The sequence below is a fragment of the Rattus norvegicus genome, chromosome 14 (assembly GCF_036323735.1).
Source record: "Rattus norvegicus strain BN/NHsdMcwi chromosome 14, GRCr8, whole genome shotgun sequence".
Taxonomy (NCBI): Eukaryota; Metazoa; Chordata; class Mammalia; order Rodentia; family Muridae; genus Rattus; species Rattus norvegicus.
This window is the reverse complement of record NC_086032.1, coordinates 20201798-20223650: the sequence shown is the minus strand read 5'-3', so window position 1 is coordinate 20223650 and position 21853 is coordinate 20201798. Positions and strand designations below refer to the sequence as shown.

Here is a 21853-nt window from a genome sequence, read left to right as displayed (position 1 = left end):
ATGTGTATGATCTCAGGGATGACCTATTTAGATTGATTGTCCAATTGGGAGGCTCTTCTATGACCAAAACAATGTGTCCACTTTCACCACCCCTTCGATGACTGCATTTCTTTGTCTCACATTGAGGCTTCATGAGCTTTCCCTCTTCCGTGGTAACATGACTACTGATGTCATCCTTTCCCAGGTCCTGCTTAGATAGCAGTGTTGATAAGACTTCATGAGTATAGCTTCTCTGATGTTTATAAGAAGCCCAATGTCAGAGAAAGCATTCTGCTCCTCTGGCACTTACAGTCTCTCCTCTCCCTCTTCTTCAAGGATCTGTGGATGTAAGGTGTAGATCTGTGCTGTTTAGGTCTCAGATGTCATTGGGCAACACACAGGATCTGGTTTTCTGCATTGTGCTTATACTGGTTTGCTTTAATGTTCTCCCTCAGTTAAAAAAAGGAATTATTTTAATGAGTCATGAGAACTTCACTGACCTGTGTAGACAAATATATATTAAGCATGGAGTTGGGGATTATTGTGGTTTGTTAACGTGGTGGTTATAGGATGTCCTCAAAAATCCTGACTTCTGGAGCTTTGGGTAGTGACAGAGATCCAGTACCAGAAATGACTGCCTCTTGTAGAATGGGCCTTAAGTCCAACTAAGCTCTTGGTTACCAAGGTACATGTAGCACTACTGCACCATAGAGTCACAATGCCAAAGTGACCATTGATGTGGTTCATGGGCATCATAGCTGAGTAAGAGTGTTGGTTGCTCTCCTCTCTTAGAATCCTGCATTCTACTCTGTGCAATCATGAAAGCTAGTCCTAGGGAAGAACTCTCATGTCAGATCATTTTCAAATGCTGACACAGAATAAGTACTGTGAGCACAGCTGAGATGTTATGCAGAGGACACTGACAAGAAGAAAGTCTTTGTCTAAATACTTAAAATATCCACAATGCTAGTAATACTTACAACCTTAGAAACCATGAAAACAGACTCTGTACATGTGAAAGACGAGTTATATAAAGAATTATGATGATATTAGTTACCATGAAGAAGTAAAAATTTAGACTTGCTCTAAGAGCCACCATAACCTAAAAAAGTTACATTTTTAAAATCATGAGAGTAAAATGTTAATTTTGTACAGACTACAAATTCTCTTTAGGAATATGACAAACACTATTTCTAAATGTAATTCCATAATTTCAAGAATTACTTTTATAAAGCTTTGGACTCCTGGTTCTGTAGATCACTTTATTGAGAGGTACTCTAGCCTTGGATTTGTTTTTTCATAGGATCGTGCATATATGTGAGAGTAAAAAGTGAAACTATCCCTTAAGCCTGTGCCTGCCCTTAATTCTTTTCATAGTGTCTCACATATCCTGATGTTCCTAATGCGTGTGTTGCAGAGAACAGACATTAGAAAGGGGAAAAAGAAAGGTTTGGTGTGCCGTACCTCTAGTGCTATTCATGAAATTTTGAAAGCAATTAAATAAAAATTAAAATGAATCCATGTATACTGCCAAAGAAACATTGAGAAAAGTGAAATTGTTTGATTTACATAGCATGTTTAGCAACAAATAGTATATTTGTTTGTATTCATGAGCTTAAGTCCTGCTATACTAAAAGACCACTTTCCTGATTCATATGAAAAAGAACCTTCAGGTATGAACGTGAAGGGGAATTTTCATTGTAAATTTTAGGAGGAAGGAAAGATGATCCTCATAAATAATTGCTACAACTGACCTTTGTTCATATTATAGATTTTTACCTGATTTCATTTTCCTGCTAACTTTGGATATTTGGAAAATTCAACATCCTTTGAACATTTCAGTGTAGGTATTTTGCAAAAATTTGCAGAAGTCAGATGTGTAAGTTTTCTCTGATCTGCCAGCTTTACCCCTAAACACATCTGACAAGGCCAGATGTTTACAGTCCGGGCAATGGGATATTTCCATTTTCTACAGAACTTTCTACAGAAGCATTCTATAACTTTTAAAGCATGATAAATATTTAAGAAAGCATTAAAGTAGAATCTTGTTAATATGAATAAATAAGGCAAAATTATTGGTATAATTTTCCAATAGGAAATAACAGTTTTGCTTCTACATTTCAACAGATATAAGTATCTGATGACAGAGCAAATGACAATGAATATCAAAAGTTATTGTATTGCTGTGTGTAAGTGTGTTAATCTAAATATATTAGAAAAATATTATCACCTACTACATAAGTTTGTGTCAATGCAACAGCATGATTCTCCTGTTCTTTGGCTTTCCCATGACAAGAGACACAGCTCTATGAAAGTATTTTTCTAGAGAGTATTAGAGCCAATCATTGAAAGCCATGAATTAGTGATGATCTCTCTCTTTGTCAACATGTACTCCTCTCTTTTTGTTTGGTGACATATAAGAGAGATTTTTGTGTAAGAAATAGTGCTGCCAACACTATTGTGGCACAAAGGTTATGGGAGGAACCAACCACATTTTGATTGGATTTAAGGCCCACAGCATGAGATAGAACCAGTAATTGACACTGCAAAAACTGGTCAAAAATAGGATTAGATGGGTCATGGCCCTTAGGGAAAATCTAATAGTTTTATTCTCATAAAAGAACATAGCAATAAACAAACTCATACTGACATACTGATATACCAATGTATAAGCACCTCACCAGTCCTCCTTAGAATGGCTTCCTCTCACAGTAGACTTGAACTAATACACTGACCCGCAACAGGACAATGTGCTGAGAATGAAAGACTTTGGAGCACTCATCCTAAGTAGGATGTCTTCATCAAAGCCTCCCTTCATACCCATGCAGAAAGATTGTAAGATCCAGAGGAGATTGGGGATTCCAAGAGAACAGGGTCTTCCATACACATCAGGGCTGACACACATGAAGGCAACACATGCAATGCCTACACGGATTAAAGCCCAATGGACTCCTTGCACTGAGACAGGGAGTGTACATGGGCTTCCATCACTACCTGGAAGCTATTTGCAATTAATGCGTGATTGGTATTTTCTCCAAATGTGTCTCAATGTGTATATCAGCCATACTTCAGGGCAGGGTCAATACCCATGAAAAATGATGACGACACAAAACTAACTCAATCTTATTTTGTAAACTTTATTTTGTATCATTTAGTGTTGTTTGGATTTGTTTGCTTTTGATTTGTTTGTTTTTGGTTTTGTCTGACAAGCCTTTGCATATTTATTTTGGCAGTATTTAAGCAAAATCTCAAACCAAACTCTTGGTTGTGTTGTGTGTGTGTGTGTGTGTGTGTGTGTGTGTGTGTGTGTGTGTGTGTGTGTGTTTGAATTATTTTAAAACATTTTCTCAACTTGATTTCTTGGCAAAAAGCTGTAGCCATGGCTACTCAGCAGATATTGATAGTTCCAAGGCTGCCTAGACCAGGGGTTCTCAACCTGTGGGAATGATCACTTGGAAACACATATGAGATATCTTAAACATGAAATATTTACATTATAATTCATAACAGTTATGAAGTACAAAAAAACATGGTTGGTGGTCTCCAAAACATGAAGAAATATATGAAAAGGGTCACAGCATTAGGAAAATTGAGGAACAATGACCTACACTATAGCAGTTCAGCCCAAGCAACATAATGACACACTGACCCAAATTTAAAAAAGAAATAGTGATCACAAACAAACAAAACCTTAAGCCTGGTGGAAATACAATGCTCTGGGTTCACTACCAACACTAAACAGAAGTAGCTTTGCCAAGTGAACTTTGTATAAATGTGAAAAAAATACATGAGACCAAATGGGTAAAATCCTGCAAATACAAAATTATATTACTACTTCATTATTTAAGATTAAAACTTAAAACTGGGATCCAGATTATCGAAGAAGATGAGTCATTTATTTTAGAAACTATGGATGATATAAACATGGTATCCTGAAGAGGAGGTAGAGGAGATAGAGGAGGAGGAGAGAGGGTGGGGGAGAGAGAGAGAGAGAGAGACAGAGACAGAGACAGAGACAGAGACACAGAGACACAGAGACACAGAGACACAGAGACACAGAGACACAGACAGACAGACAGACAGACAGACAGACAGAGACAGAGACCGAGACAGAGACAGAGAGAGACAGAATGTGTGTGTGCGTTATATAGCAATAGAGCAACAGGTATTCAGCAGTGATTTTAATGCTCTTTCTCATTTATCTTACAAAATGCTCTATTATACTCACTAGATAATTTAGTTTTTTAAGTGCTTGTACTTCATATGTAACATTATTTTTAAGATGACAGAGCAAATATCATGAGATTAACAAATAAGTAGTCATATAAAATAATCACAATGAACAATTCATCTCTTTTTTCCCTTGAAGAATATGTCCCTACTGTCCCCCTGAATTTATCTGAAACAACATCACATTTTGACTCACTGTACAGCTTCCCAAGGAAGCTTCAAACAAGAGTGAGTGAGGATATTCAGAAATGATAAAACTGCAGGAACATACTGCCAACTTGGCAAGGATGCTTCCTGTCTGTGAAGCATCAGCTGAAGATGATTTATCTTCCAACTTGTGTCTCTTTATTGCCAATGAAATTGTCCTACAAGATATCTAAGAGCTGAGACTTGTGGTGCTCTGTATTCCACCAGCACATTTCCCCGCTCAGAAGTTTCTCCAAGGTAGGTACCTAGGACTATGAAGCCCTTTCACTTCAGAGGTAGCATTTTAGTGGGCTGCTTATAAGATATTCTTGTTTTATCACTGTGGGAATAAGTACCTACATGAATCCATGAGTCATAAAATATATCACATTTTGAAATCTTATGCAAGCAACAGAGCACTATTCATGTTGATCACTTATGATAGTGAGTCCACCAATGTCTGCAATTCCCTTTTCTCCTTCCTGTACCCTATGGTTCCTTCACATTCTTAAAAAGGAGCTACTCTCAGATGTATTTTGAAAGAAAATTATTCCATCTAATTTTGCTCATTCTTGAACTTCATATAAAATATTGTTTAGGAAACCTGAAATGGGACATTTGCTCATAATGCCTAGTGAGAAACTGTTCCTAACATTTTTTCCAGGTTTGTTTTTTTCAGCTCCCACATTTTAAACATCAACAGGGTTAAAAAGGAGTTTACTAACCACTGTGTACAGTGCTGTGAAGTAAGAAGTCAGGCCATCTCGCTACAGAAATTTACCACAACCCCTGAGACAACTGTGAAGAAAATGAATCTAAATTATTGTTTGGTTCTGTCCTAGTTACTGATGGAACACAGTTGCAGAATAGAGAGCAGGATTGAGAATATTTGTTGTACATAAAAATGGCCCAGTGTACTGTGAAAATGAGTCTATGTATTAAGTCACGCTTTCACCTTTGCTGCATTTAATAGGAAGACGTCTTCCTTACCTATTACTTGTAATAAGAAATTTGTTATGATCAAGTTAAAGAGGAAGCATCTCAAATATAAATCCACAGAAGCTTGATGCTATATAACTTCAATTGCAAACTAAAAAAATGAACAAATAAAAACTAACCATCTCAAAATGATTAATGAAAATGATTAATGTTAAGTCAAAAGCTTTGTTTTTTTAATTATTACTCAGACTCTTCAAGGACAAGGGTGTAAATTTTCCCTTCGTCAGTTCAAAACTCAAAAACGAAAACTAGCCCTACACTTCAGAGTCAAATATTATGAACTGACTATATTATACCACTAATACTCAGTCTAAGATAAGAATCAAAAATTATATTAAGATACACTGCAGTACTTATATACCATGTGTTAAATTTGTGGTAAATACACGTTCCAAAATACCATTTTATTTTAAAAAATAATGCTAACCACCCATTATGTTACCTTTCAGGGGCTACCAAAGATGAAGTCACTGTATTTGATCTTTGGCCTGTGGATCCTTATAGGCTGCTTCCAGGTGAGTATCAATTGTCCCTATCACAAATCTTCATATTCTCTTACTAAATTTATATCAGACATTTTAACTTTATTTATCTGTATATCCTAACAGATATGAGCTGCAAATTACTGATGAAAGTCCAAACATGTGACTGAATTTCCACTTTGAAAATCTGTATTAATTTAAAAAACACAGAGCTAGTAATAAATCATTACAAAAATAACAGATATACTCAAAATGTTTCCTACTACATAATATACAGGTCAATATCAGGATGTCCAAAGAAAATACAAAAATATTCAGCAAATTCTTTGTTGCATCAGATATAAAAATAATGTGAACTATTTTCCAAGAGTTTAAGCCTAGGTAATTAACTATAAAATTGTAAATGACCTTGCGGACAGGGATAACCATTGAAAATGAAATACCTTGTATCTAATGTCTTCCATGAGTCAATGAACTCATAAGATAGAGAAAGCAATCATAAAATAGATGTGCCTTAAAAAAATATAGTTTATCCATAAGGCAAATAAAGGTTATATGGGCTATTGGGGAAAAGAAGTAAATAGGACTGAGAGGGGACATGAGACTTGAATAGGCCATATATGCCTGACCTTTCCTACAGAGATGCAAAGAAAGAATGTGGTCAGAGTAAAAGCAGGCAGCATGAGGATACTGAGGAGCAAGGTCTTTAAAGAAGGAATAATGTTAATTGATGTTCATTTTCTCAGGAATATCTTTGTTCCCTCTGCACTTTAGTGAGGAAAAAAGGTTCAGTTTAGGATTTTAAAATGTCATTATAATGATATAAATAAAAATCAGAAAAGTTGAGAGAGGCTGAGAAAAGACAAAACAGAATTGAGGAGCAGGTACAAAGCTCTGCGATGCTGTTGGGTGGCTGGACATAGGTGTGGTCATTTTCTAAATGAAGTGTGCTAGTTAAAAGAGGTGACATACAGTTGCAGAGTAAAATAAAAAAAAAAAGTCAACGAAACAAGGGAGAAGTCAGTCTCTTAACTCATAAGTGACTTTATAGGCTCATGACCTAGACGTTTATTCCTACCTGCTGCAACCCCTTGGTGAAGTGAGAGGGGAGCCATCCTTAAGTAAAAATGGGGGGTTCAGGATGACGTAGAAAGCTGAGAGAAAGAAAATTGGTGTCAACTTGGGATGTTATAAACCACTAAAATACTGGAGAATGCTGACCAAAGAAACTAGAGAAGAATGCAAGGCAGTGCCTAAGGCCAAAGTCTGGCCATAAACTTGTCTATGGGATCTTCTACCACTGCTCACAATATTTACACTTTAACTGACAAGTTTTTAGGGTTAGCTTGAACTTTAGAATTGCAGAAGGCAATGTGTCAGATGACAAATTAGGGAAACTTAACAAATAAGTGAATGAATGGGGATTCTCTTCAACTTATGATCTAGAGACAAGCTGGACTTAGGATCAGCAGCACAGGAACAAGAGAACATACTGTCCCTCTACTTGACATGGCCCTTTATGTTCTAGAGTCTTCCCACCTCATTTCAAAGACTTCCCTGACACTGCACCAATACTTAACCTGTCAACTCTACAAACACTCCAACTTCCTAATGCATTATTTCCTTCATTGCTTTTCTGCTGTGATTATTTTTAATATTGTACCTGAGGAAAAATCACTAAACTGGGTGTTAGCATAGCAAGTGAGACACTGAGTGCTCTACAAGTGCTGGACCAAGACAAGCACTGCCTAGACATCTATGCAATATTAAATAACTCACAGCAAATGAGCACTGAATAGGAATAAGGTTTGAATCTCAATATCATACAACAAATCATATGACTCTAGGATATGAAAACACAAATGAATGTCATTTTCTAAAGCACAAAAAAACACAGAGTTTTATATAGGAATGCAGGTGATAAAGGATACAACCACAGCAATTACATTACAAAGACAATAATCTCCCTCACTCTGGCCAATATTTGACACATCTTGTATTGTAACTACACAGTCCATATAGGCACATGAGACTGTTCTCGACCTCCCTAATGTTGGAATAAACTTATTTCTAAAAGTACAAACTCTGAAACAGGTTTTGAAAGTGGATTTAAAACTCAGAACAATTGTAACTTCTTAAGTGACAGAGACATTTCCCAATAGGTCTGACGACTACTTCCATTAGGGATTCATTTCAGTGACCACATTTACGAAGAGCCAACTTAAGAGTTTGTTCATAATATTTTCATTCCATTCAATGACATCTAAGCTTTCACTGAGAACCTGTATGCTCACAACAAAAGGGGAAACACATTCTCTGAGTGTCTTTGAAGACTTTTACTTTAAAAAAAGTAACAGGTTTTACTTGCTGCAAAATAAATTACCATAAATTAGAACTGTAAGAAGCCTGTTGTCATAGCAAAGTCTACCCTTGGCATAGACATGTCCTCCACTCAAATGACTCAGAAGGCAGAAGAGGAGCTTGGAAGGCAGTTCCATCCCCATGCAAATGGTAGTGTCATCCCATACTTCGAAAGATTCCATTCTGTATCACAGTACAAAATTGTAATGTACAGTGATGTGAACAGACAAAAGTAAAATAAGATGCTCCCTTGAGTGGCCCATATTTTGCTTATTAAAATTGCATTGACATGAAGTAACAAGCTTCTGTGTTCCTGTGGATTTTCATATTCTAAGTGGCTGCATTCTCCTTGATCTCAAACTAGTTTCCCCAAACCAGGTCCATGATCACCTTAGGCACAATGGATTAGTTTACTCAGTATCGTTCTTTTTCAGTTAAATTGAATCCCAACCAGTTTCCCTTACAAGTTTAATTTTTGATTTTAAAACAAATATAATATGAAAATTTAAGTAACATCGGTGGAACTAGAAAATGTAGGAAGCACTGTAATCAATGCTCAGAACTGTGTTATTTATATAAAAGTAATCCTTCCAGAAACCTTGTTCCAGAAGGCACAATGGTCATTATGGGAAATACAACTGTAATGTACAATCATGAGAACAGAAAAAATAAAATAGAATGCCCCCTTGAGTGTCACCCATGAAATAATTACTAATTACAGACCATGATATATGTATATATTTTTTGCACTAAAAAAAATACAGAGTTTATTTTATGATTTCATTGATCTTTACATACAAAATATTATTTTTATATCAGACAATAAAAACAATTTTTAAGATTTCCTCTTACATTATTGAAAATTACACTGGACAGATGCTAGCTTTTGTAGATTCAGCAAATTTATTATCTATGTTAACTTGAACAAAATATTATCCCTTTGAAGACAAAGACATTTTATCACAAAAGAAAATTACTTTTCTATTAGCTTCAATTCTCTATGGTAATAATAATACTCACATAAACTTTCAAAGGAATACGAGGTAGATTAAGCACTAATTATGTAGTCGTACATACACTATTAGTTTACTTAGGCAGCTATGATGAGATATTACAAAGTTGGTGACTCATGCAACAAAGATGAATATTTTTCATCATTCTTAGTGTCAGAAGCACATGTTTCAGAGACAGAAAAACTCAGTTTTCTGTTGATGACTCTCTTCCTGCTTTGTAGACAGCTGGGATAATAGGTGTGCCATGTCTGACTCCTCTAAACTTTTCCAAAATCTTCCTGAAAGTAAACCAGGTCTTACCATGTCACATCAGTGCATCAACAACAGTCACCATTCAGGTGCCATATTCCTGTGATAACTTTCTGACAGCATAATGAGTACCTAGAGCTCCCAACTGAGAGTGAAAACTTGGATTTTTAAGGCTTCAATTCTGTAGCAATCGCATCTTTGTTTTGAGTACTGCAGGGAAGAAGCATGTTTGGAGTGGGCAGTGACCAATTACCCTCACCGCTGTGACAATCTGAATATACAAGATTCAGTAGATTCATATGCCTGAATACTAGACCAACAGTTGTTGGAACTGTTGATGAAAGATTAGGTGGTATGGCCTTGTTGAGCATGGGCTTTGAGTTCCCAAAAAACCAGTGTTGTGTCTACTTCACTCTCTGTTTCCTCCTTGCTGTCCAATATAATGAGCTCTAAGGTGTGGCTTTCTGGGCAAGCCTTCTGCTCCACCGATGGTCTCTGGAACATTAAGCCCCAAATACATTCTCCCTTATATCCTAACAATACAACCTTGTGGATGGGAAAGAAAGAAAATGAGGAAAGACTTAGGGTCTTAGTAAAGAACTTAAGGGTGAAAGGGGATGAAAGCTGTGTAAATGGGGTTTGTAGGTCAGTTAAACTATTTCTGTAGAGTAAAAATAATTGACAGCATATTACAGATTTTCAGAAACTGTAAGCCACAAAAACAAAGTGAACCCTAATGTATGTTAGTACTTTGGTTAATGCTTTATCAGGATTAGACTCAGGTTAATGCTATACCAATATTAGGTAGATTTTGGTTAATGCTATATTAATGTAAGTTAGTCAACTGTAACAGCTACTATGGTGATGAGGATGTCTATAGTAACGGAAACAGAGAGGGATGAGTCTATGCAAAGGGAATTCTCTGTACTCCATATCAAGGTGCCTATGTCTAAACATTTTCTTTAAATATTCTTTTTACATGTTTCTTCCATGAAAAATATTTTCAAACATTGTGGAATGATTAAGGATATCTGCTGAAATGTATCAGCCTACCTAGAATGATTAGAAAAAATAAAATTAATAAATTAATTAAAGTTAAACAACAAAGTGAATTTTTCTCTTTATCCTAAATTAAGATTGATTTGAGTGAATCTGTTCTTAACAGTTACCTGAGATTATCCATCTAATCACATGATACCTGGTCGATAGTCATCTTTCCTTTTTATCCTACTGTGTCCCCTTTCTGACGGTATCTGAAAGCCAGGAAATAGAGGTTGTCATTTTATTCCTACAACTCTGAATCATATTTTATTAGCACATTTGGTTTTCTAACAAGCAGAAAACTTACTTAATTAACTTGCTTTAATTCTTTGCCTCTAAACATCCTTAAAATTGTATGAAACACAAAAATACGATTTTATACTATTTTTATTCTGTATTAAGTATATTCATCCACTGATGATGTCTGACTCAAATACATTTAGTTTTCCTTCTCACCTGGTGTAATTGAAGGGAAAAGCTATGATGTTGCTACTCCCTCTGTTTCCATGTTTCTATAGTAACACATAGCAGACCAGTGATTTGAATATGCGTGATTCATAGTGAGTAGTACTCCATATCAAGATTCCCATTTTCCATGACTGTTGCTACCATCCTTCCTGCTCCAACTCCCTGATACTTGGCAGCAATTGTTTTATTTTCTCAGGATAACATTTTATTTTCCAGTTAACTTAGGTTGCCCTAGTGCAAACCACCACAGAGTCAAGACTGCCCATCTATGCATACTGTATCTTGTTATTTTCTTAATAGTAATACTGTCTGCTTAAGAAAGAGAAATTTAAGCAACAATCTGAAGAACAAATTGGCCAAGAGCTCAGGTTCATGTAATCACATGAAATAACAAAATATGACGTTTTCCTATATTGATCTCTGGCATTTCTTCAAGCAGTTTTTTTTTCAAATACGTGTACAACCTAGTCTTTGAGATACATCATTTGTGAGGTTCTCAGCAAGAATAACATAGTAAAGAGGTAAGGCAATTTCACTATGCCTTAGTGCTGAATGTTGCAGCCATTCCCCCATTTCCATTTTATAGCAAACACAAAGTCAGGTAAGTATGCATGGGTGGCATCTGATTATGCTAAAAAGTCTGTATGGTATTTCTGAGTCACAGAGAAAAGGCATAAAGAACTTTTATGGAAAAAAAGTTGTATCTCTCATTTGCAAATACATATACAAGCAGACATATACAAGCAGCATACTATACATTATTTATCACATGCACATATTTATTATATATACACGTATATAAATTTCCTATATAGTGTGTGTGTTCAACTGTGTTTGTGTGTGTGACATAAGAAGTGCTCAGAACAATAGATGGGATCCATATCAGTCAAGGACAATTATACTGATTTCATTTCTATTACCATGACTTTACCACCCCACTCTTATTAGTAAACAGAGCATGGAAACAGAAATTAATCAGACACACAGTAAAACAACAGAAAGTCCACATACATATGGAGCTGAACAACGCTCTATTCAGTGATAACTTATTCATGGACAAAATAAAGAAATTAAAGACTTCTTTAATTTAATGATAATGAAGAACAATATACCCAAATCTATGGGACACAATGAAAGAAGTGTTGAGATGAAAACTCATACCTCTGAGTGTCTCCAAAAAGAAACTGGAGAGAGCATACAGTAAAAGTTTAACAACACACCTTAAAGCTCTAGAACAAAAGGGAGCAATACACCCAAGAAGAGTAGATGGCAGGAAATAATCATAATCAGGACTGAAATCAATTAAATAGAAATTAAAATCAACACAAAGAATCAACAAAACCAGGAGCTGGTTCTTTGACAAAATCAACAGGATAGATAAAGCCTTAGCCAGACAAACTGAAGGGCACAGAAAGAGTATCCAATTTAACGACATCACAAATGAAAAGAGAGACATAAAAATAGAAACTGAGGAAATTCAAAAAATTATCTGACGCTACTATAAAAGTCTATATTCAAGAAAACTTGAGGCAATTCCGCTAAAATCAGGGAGTAGACAGGGCTGCCCAATCTCTCCCTATCTATTCAATATAATACTCAAAGTCCTAGAGAAAGCAGTCAGGGTGTAGGGTGGGGAAGTAGGTCAAAGAAATACAATTTGGAAAGGAAAAAGTCAAAATATCACTATTTGCAGATGATAAGATAATATACTTGAAGGACCTCAAAAGTTACACCAGAAACCTCCTACAGCTTAGAAACAACTTCAGCAATGTGGCTGTATATTAAATTAACTCAACAAATCAATAGCATTACTTTACTCAAAAGATGAACACTGAGAACGAAATTAGGGAAACAACATCCTTCACAATAGTCACAAATAATATAATATACCTTGGGGTGACTCTAACCAAGCAAGTGAAAGATCTGTACGACAAGAACTTCATGTCTCTGAAGGAAGAAATCGAAGAATATCTCAGAACATGGAAAGATCTCCCATGCTCATAGATTGACAGGATTAATATGGGAAAATGGCCATATTGACAAAACCAATCCACATATGCAATGCAATCCCCATCAAAATTCCATCTCAATTCTTCATAGAGTTAGAAAAAGCATTGGCATATTCAAATCCAGTATACCCAAAACTACCCTCAACAATAAAAGAACTTCTGGGAGAATCACTATCCCTAACATCCAGGTGATTTACAGACAAATAGTGATAAACACTGGATGAGGTTGATACAGAGACTTGCAGATAGATCAGTAGAATAGAATTGAAGACCCATAAATGAACCCACACAGCTATGGTCAAATGATCTTTGACCAAGGAGCTAAAAGGATTCAGAGGAAAAGACAGATTTTTTCCACAAATGGAGCTTTTTCAACTGGTGGTCAGCATGTAGAAGAATGCCAATCGATCCATTCTTATCAGCTTGTACATAGATCAAGTCCAAGTGGCTCTTGAACCTCCACATAAAAGCAGAGACACTAAAACTAAAAGAAAAAGTGGGGAAAAGCCTTGAACACATTGGCACAGGGAAATAATAACCAGTGGCTTATACTCTAAGATTAAGAAAATTAAAATTTCTTTCTTTTTTATTAACTTGAGTATTTCTTATATACATTTCGAGTGTTATTCCCTTTCCCAGTTTCCGGGCAAACATCCCCCTCCCCCTCCCCTTCCTTATTGGTGTTCCCCTCCCAAACCTCCCCCCATTGTCACCCTCCCCCCAACAGTCTAGTTCACTGGGGGTTCAGTCTTAGCAGGACCCAGGGCTTCCCCTTCCACTGGTGCTCTTACTAGGATATTCATTGCTACCTATGAGGTCAGAGTCCACGGTCAGTCCATGTATAGCCTTTAGGTAGTGGCTTAGTCCCTGGAAGCTCTGGTTGGTTGGCATTGTTGTACATATGGGGTCTCGAGCCCCTTCAAGCTCTTCCAGTTCTTTCTCTGATTCCTTCAACGGGGGTCCTATTCTCAGTTCAGTGGTTTGCTGCTGGCATTCGCCTCTGTATTTGCTGTATTCTGGCTGTGTCTCTCAGGAGCGATCTACATCCGGCTCCTGTCGGTCTGCACTTCTTTGCTTCATCCATCTTGTTTAATTGGGTGGCTATATATGTATGGGCCACATGTGGGGCAGGCTCTGAATGGGTGTTCCTTCAGTCTCTGTTTTAATCTTTGCCTCTCTCTTCCCTGCCAAGGGTATTCTTGTTCCCCTTTTAAAGAAGGAGTGAAGCATTCACATTTTGATCATCCGTCTTGAGTTTCATTTGTTCTAGGCATCTAGGGTAATTCAAGCATTAGGGCTAATAGCCACTTATCAATGAGTGCATACGATGTATGTCTTTCTCTGACTGGGTTAGCTCACTCAGGATGATATTTTCCAGTTCCAACCATTTGCCTACGAATTTCATAAAGTCATTGCTTTTGATAGCTGAGTAATATTCCATTGTGTAGATGTACCACATTTTCTGTATCCATTCCTCTATTGAAGGGCATCTGGGTTCTTTCCAGCTTCTGGCTATTATAAATAAGGCTGCGATGAACGTAGTGGAGCACGTGTCTTTTTTATATGTTGGGGCATCTTTTGGGTATATGCCCAAGAGAGGTATAGCTGGATCCTCAGGCAGTTCAATGTCCAATTTTCTGAGGAACCTCCAGACTGATTTCCAGAATGGTTGTATCAGTCTGCAATCCCACCAACAATGGAGGAGTGTTCCTCTTTCTCCACATCCTCTCCAGCATCTGCTGTCACCTGAGTTTTTGATCTTAGCCACTCTCACTGGTGTGAGGTGAAATCTCAGGGTTGTTTTGATCTGCATTTCCCTTATGACTAAAGATGTTGAACATTTCTTTAGGTGTTTCTCAGCCATTCGGCATTCCTCAGCTGTGAATTGTTTGTTTAGCTCTTTACCCCACTTTTAATAGGGTTATTTGTCTCCCTGCGGTCTAACTTCTTGAGTTCTTTGTATATTTTGGATATAAGGCCTCTATCTGTTGTAGGATTGGTAAAGATCTTTTCCCAATCTGTTGGTTACCGTTTTGTCCTAACCAGAGTGTCCTTTGCCTTATAGAAGCTTTGCAGTTTTATGAGATCCCATTTGTCGATTCTTGATCTTAGAGCATAAGCCATTGGTGTTTTGTTCAGGAATTTTTTTCCAGTGCCCATGTGTTCCAGATGCTTCCCTAGTTTTTCTTCTATTAGTTTCAGTGTGTCTGGTTTGATGTGCAGGTCCTAGATCCACTTGAACTTAAGCTTTATACAGGGTGATAAGCATGGATCGATCTGCATTCTTCTACATGTTGACCTCCTGTTGAACCAGCACCATTTGCTGAAAATGCTATCTTTTTTCCATTGGATGGTTTTGGCTCCTCTGTCAAAAATCAAGTGACCATAGTTGTGTGGGTTCATTTCTGGGTCTTCAATTCTATTCCACTGGTCTATCTGTCTGTCTCTGTACCAATACCATGCAGTTTTTATCACTATTGCTCTATAATACTGCTTGAGTTCAGGGATAGTGATTCCCCCGGAGGTTCTTTTATTGTTGAGGATAGTTTTAGCTATCCTGGGTTTTTTTTTTTTATTCCAAAAGAATTTGCAAATTGTTCTGTCTAACTCTGTGAAGAATTGGATTGGTATTTTGATGGGGATTGCATTGAATCTGTAGATCGCTTTTGGTAAAATGGACATTTTTACTATATTAATCCTGCCAATCCATGAGCATGGGAGATCATTCCATCTTTTGAGGTCTTCTTCAATTTCTTTCTTCAGTGTCTTGAAGTTCTTATTGTACAGATCTTTTACTCGCTTGGTTAAAGTCACACCGAGGTACTTTATATTATTTGGGTCTATTATGAAGGGTGTCATTTCCCTAATTTCTTTCTCGGCTTGTTTCTCTTTTGTGTAGAGGAAGGCTACTGATTTATTTGAGTTAATTTTATATCCAGCCACTTTGCTGAAGTTGTTTATCAGCTTTAGTAGTTCTCTGGTGGAACTTTTGGGATCACTTAAATATACTATCATATCATCTGCAAATAGTGTTATTTTGATTTCTTTTCCGATCTGTATCCCCTTGACCTCCTTTTCTTTTCTGATTGCTCTGGCTAGAACTTCAAGAACTATATTGAATAAGTAGGGAGAGAGTGGGCAGCCTTGTCTAGTCCCTGATTTTAGTGGGATTGCTTCAAGTTTCTCTCCATTTAGTTTAATGTTAGCAACTGGTTTGCTGTATATGGCTTTTACTATGTTTAGGTATGGGCCTTGATTTCCTATTCTTTCCAGGACTTTTATCATGAAGGGGTGTTGAATTTTGTCAAATGCTTTCTCAGCATCTAATGAAATGATCATGTGGTTTTGTTCTTTCAGTTTGTTTATATAATGGATCACGTTGATGGTTTTCCGTATATTAAACCATCCCTGCATGCCTGGGATGAAGCTTACTTGATCATGGTGGATGATTGTTTTGATGTGCTCTTGGATTCGGTTTGCCAGAATTTTATTGAGTATTTTTGCGTCGATATTCATAAGGGAAATTGGTCTGAAGTTCTCTTTCTTTGTTGTGTCTTTGTGTGGTTTAGGTATAAGAGTAATTGTGGCTTCATAGAAGGAATTCGGTAGTGCTCCATCTGTTTCTATTTTGTGGAATAGTTTGGATAATATTGGTATGAGGTCTTCTATGAGGGTCTGAAAGAATTCTGCACTAAACCCGTCTGGACCTGGGCTCTTTTTGGTTTGGAGACCTTTAATGACTGCTTCTATTTCCTTAGGTAAATATGGGGTTGTTTCACTGGTTTATCTGTTCCTGATTTAACTTCGGTACCTCGTATCTGTCTAGGAAATTGTCCATTTCCTGTAGATTTTCAAGTTTTGTTGAATATAGGCTTTTATAGTAAGATCTGATGATTTTTTGAATTTCCTCTGAATCTGTAGTTATGTCTCCCTTTTCATTTCTGATTTTGTTAATTTGGACACACTCTCTGTGTCCTCTCGTTAGTCTGGCTAAGGGTTTATCTATCTTGTTGATTTTCTCAAAGAACCAACTTTTGGTTTTTTTTCTACTTGGTTGATTTCAGCTCTGAGTTTGATTATTTCCTGCCTTCTACTCCTCCTGGGTGTATTTGCTTTTTTTTTTGTTGTAGAGCTTTTAGGTGTGCTCTCAAGCTGCTGACATATGCTCTTTCCTGTTTCTTTCTGCAGGCACTCAGCGCTATGAGTTTTCCTCTTAGCACACCTTTCATTGTATCCCATAAGTTTGGATATATTGTACCTTCATTTTCATTAAATTCTAAAAAGTCTTTAATTTCTTTATTTCTTCCTTGACCAGGTTATCATTGAATAGAGCATTGTTCAATTTCCACGTATATGTGGGCATTCTTCCCTTATTGTTATTGAAGACCAGTTTTAAGCCGTGGTGGTCCGATAGCACGCATGGGATTATTTCTATCTTTCTGTACCTGTTGAGGCCCGTTTTTTGACCAATTATATGGTCAATTTTGGAGAAAGTACCATGAGGAGCTGAGAAGAAGGTATATCCTTTTGCTTTAGGATAGAATGTTCTATAAATATCTGTTAAGTCCATTTGGCTCATGACTTCTCTTAGTCTGTCTACGTCTCTGTTTAATTTCTGTTTCCATGATCTGTCCATTGATGAGAGTGGGGTGTTGAAATCTCCCACTATTATTGTGTGAGGTGCAATGTGTGTTTTGAGCTTTAGTAAGGTTTCTTTTACGTATGTAGGAGCCCTTGTATTTGGGGCATAGATATTTAGGATTGAGAGTTCATCTTGGTGGATTTTTCCTTTGATGAATATGCAGTGTCCTTCCTTATCTTTTTTTGATGACTTTTACATGAAAATTGATTTTATTTGATATTAGAATGGCTACTCTAGCTTGCTTCTTCTGACCATTTGCTTGGAAAGTTGTTTTCCAGCCTTTCACTCTGAGGTAGTGTCTGTCTTTGTCTCTGCGGTGTGTTTCCTGTAGGCAGCAGAATGCAGGGTCCTCGTTGCGTATCCAGTTTGTTAATCTATGTCTCTTTATTGGGGAGTTGAGGCCATTGATGTTGAGAGATATTAAGGAATAGTGATTATTGCTTCCTGTTCTATTCATATTTGGATGTGAGGTTATGTTTGTGTGCTTTCATTCTCTTTGTTTTGTTGCCAAGACGATTAGTTTCTTGCTTCTTCTAGGGTATAGCTTGCCTCCTTATGTTGGGCTTTACCATTTATTATCCTTTGTAGTGCTGGATTTGTAGAAAGATATTGTGTAAATTTGGTTTTGTCATGGAATATCTTGGTTTCTCCATCTATGTTAATTGAGAGTTTTGCAAGATACAGTAACCTGGGCTGGCATTTGTGTTCTCTTAGGGTCTGTATGACATCAGTCCAGGATCTTCTGGCCTTCATAGTTTCTGGCGAAAAGTCTGGTGTGATTCTGATAGGTCTGCCTTTATATGTTACTTGACCTTTTTCCCTTACTGCTTTTAATATTCTTTCTTTATTTTGTGCGTTTGGTGTTTTGACAATTATGTGACGGGAGGTGTTTCTTTTCTGGTCCAATCTATTTGGAGTTCTGTAGGCTTCTTGTATGCCTATGGTATCGCTTTTTTTAGGTTAGGGAAGTTTTCTTCTATGATTTTGTTGAAGATATTTACTCGTACTTTGAGCTGGGAGTCTTCACTCTCTTCTATACCTATTATCCTTAGGTTTGATCTTCTCATTGATTCCTGGATTTCCTGTATGTTTTGGACCAGTAGTTTTTTCTGCTTTACATTATCTTTGACAGTTGAGTCAACGATTTCTATGGAATTTTCTGCTCCTGAGATTCTCTCTTCCATCTCTTGTATTCTGTTGGTGAAGCTTGTATCTACAGCTCCTTGTCTCTTCTTTTGGTTTTCTATATCCAGGGTTGTTTCCATGTGTTCTTTCTTGATTGCTTCTATTTCCACTTTTAATTCCTTCAACTGTTTGATTGTGTTTTCCTGGAATTCTTTCAGGGATTTTTGTGTCTCCTCTCTATGGTCTTTTACTTGTTTATTTATGTTTTCCTGGAATTCTTTCAGGCATTTTTGTGATTCCTCTCTGTAGGCTTCTACTTGTTTATTAATGTTTTCCTGTGTTTCTCTAAGGGAGTTCTTCACGTCTTTCTTGAAGTCCTCCAGCATCATGATCAAATATGATTTTGAAACTAGATCTTGCTTTTCTGGTGTGTTTGGATATTCCATGTTTGTTTTGATGGGAGAATTGGGCTCCGATGGTGCCATGTAGTCTTGGTTTCTGTTGCTTGGGTTCCTGCGCTTGCCTCTCACCATCAGATTATCTCTAGTGTTATTTTGTTCTGCTATTTCTGACAGTGGCTAGACTGTCCTATAAGCCTGTGTGTCAGGAGTGCTGTAGACCTGTTTTCCTGTTTTCTTTCAGCCAGTTATGGGGACAGAGTGTTCTGCTTTCGGGCGTGTAGTTTTTCCTCTCTACAGGTCTTCAGCTGTTCCTGTGGGCCTGTGTCTTGAGTTCACCAGGCAGGTCTCTTGCAGCAGAAACGTTGGTCTTACCTGTGGTCCTGAGGCTCAAGTTTGCTCACGGGGTGCTGCCCACGAGCTCTCTGCGGTGGCAGCAACCAGGAAGATCTGCGCCGCCGTTTCCGGGAGCTTCAGTGCACCAGGGTTCCAGATGGCGTTTGGTGTTTTCCTCTGGCGTCCGAGATGTGTGCAGAGTGCAGTCTCTTCTGGTTTCGCAGGCGTGTCTGCCTCTCTGAAGGTTTAGCTCTCCCTCCCACGGGATTTGGGTGCAGAGAACTTTTTATCCGGTCTGTTCCTTCAGGTTCAGGCGGTGTCTCAGGCGCAAGGATCCTGCCGCTCCTGGGCCCTCCCCCATGGAAACCCAGGGGCCTTATACAGTTTCCTCTTGGGCCAGGGATGTCGGCAGGGGTGGGCAGTGTTGGTGGTCTCTTCTGCTCTGCAGCCTCAGGAGTGCCCCCCTGACCAGGCGGTGAGGTCTCTCTCCCACGGGGTCTGGGAGGAGAGAGCTGCTGCGGGCCGGGATCCGAGGGTGTGGGACTCCCGGTAAACCGAAAATTAAAATTTCTATGAGGCAAAGGACACTGTCCAAAGGAGAAATTAGCAACCAAATGTTTGGAAAAAGATCTTTACCAATCCTACATCTGATAGAGGGTTAATATCCAATATATACAAAGAATTCAAGAAGTTACACCCCAGATAACCTAATAATCACTTTAAAACTGGTGTAGAGAGCTAAACACAGAATTCTAAACAGAAGAATACTGAATATCTGAGAAGGACCTAAGAAATGTGCAACATCCTTAGTCATCAGGAAAATGCAAATCAAAACAACTCTGAGATTCTACTTCACACCAGTCATAATAGTTAAGATCAAAATCTCAGGTAACTGTAGGTGCTTACAAGGATGTGAAGAAAGAGAAACACTCCTCCATTATTGGTGGGATTGCAAGCTGCTCCAACCACTCTGGAAATCTGTCTTGCAGTTTCTCAGAAAATTGGACATAATACTACCGGAAAACCCAGCTATACTACTACTGGACATACACCCAAAAAATGCTCCAACATACAACAAGGACACATTCTCAACCATGTTCATAACAGCCTTATTTATAACGGATAGAAATTGGAAAAGACCCAGATGTCCTTCACCATGGGAATGGATACAGAAAATGTGGTACATTTACACAACAGAGTAACACTCTACTCTTAAAAACAATGACTTCTTGAAATTTTTAGGCAAATGGATGGAACTAGAAAATATCATCCTGAGTGAGATAGACCAGTCATAAAAGAACATATATGGTATACACCCACTTGTAAGTGAATATTAGCCCAAAAGCTTGGAATACCTAAGGAAAAATTCACAGATCATAGGAAACACAAGAAGAAGGAAGACCAAAATGTGGATGCTTCAATCCTTAGAAGGAGAACAAAATACTCACGGGAGGAAATACACAAACAGTGGATCTGGGACTGAAGAAAAGATCATACAGAGACTGTCCCACCTGTGGATCCATCCCATATGCAGCCCACCAAACGCAGTCACTATTGCTGATGCCAAGAAGTGCTTGCTGACAGGAGCCAGATATGTGTGTATCTTTAAAGGCTACAGATAGAGATGAGGAAAATTGCAGCTAACCATTGAACTGAAGAAAAGGACCCCAATGGAGGTATTGGAGGCAAGACTGAAGAAGCTGAAGGGGTTTGCAACCCCATAGGTAGAACAACAATATCAACCAACCAGATCCCACTAGAGTTCCCAGGGACTAAATGCCCAATCCATAAGTATACATGGAGGGACCCATGACTCCACCCATATATGGAGCAAAGGATAGCATTGTCCAGCATCAACAGGAAAAGCACTTGGTCCTGTGAAGTCTCATTTTCCCAATGTATGGATATGCCAGGATGTTGATGTAGGGGTGGCTGAGTGAGAGTGGGAACATCCTCATAGAAACAGTTGGGGAGAGAGGGTTTATGGGAGAGGTAAGAGAGGAGGGAGAGGGGGGATAACATTGAAAGGTAAATACATAAAATATCCAAGAAAAATAAAATTAAAAATTAAAAAAGAGCTGATTTGAAAACATTTGTTGTACATGAAATGATTCAGTATATGGTTAAATCTAGTCTATTAAATCATGCTTTGATTCTGGTAATCTCTGTATTCTCTTCTTCATAAAAACAAACTTAATCACATTCTAATAACACATCTCCTTCAGATGTAGGTTGTCTAACTAGGATTTTAACCCAAAATTCCTGTGGAGCTCACATTAGAAGGAAATGAGTATCCTGAAAGACTTTCTAAACAATTTTTTTTTAATAAAAAGCT

The 21853-nt window shown here is 37.6% G+C and overlaps 1 long non-coding RNA gene across 1 annotated transcript in view; it reads right to left on the bottom strand.

Moving 5' to 3' along the window:
- LOC134481832 (uncharacterized) overlaps nt 1-13641 on the bottom strand; it is a 75747-nt gene extending 62106 nt beyond the window's left edge. Inside the window, exon 1 of the long non-coding RNA XR_010057679.1 lies at nt 10669-13641. This is a non-coding gene — a long non-coding RNA (uncharacterized LOC134481832). The remainder of the gene's footprint in view (nt 1-10668) is intronic.
- Between the last annotated feature and the right edge of the window lie 8212 nt (nt 13642-21853).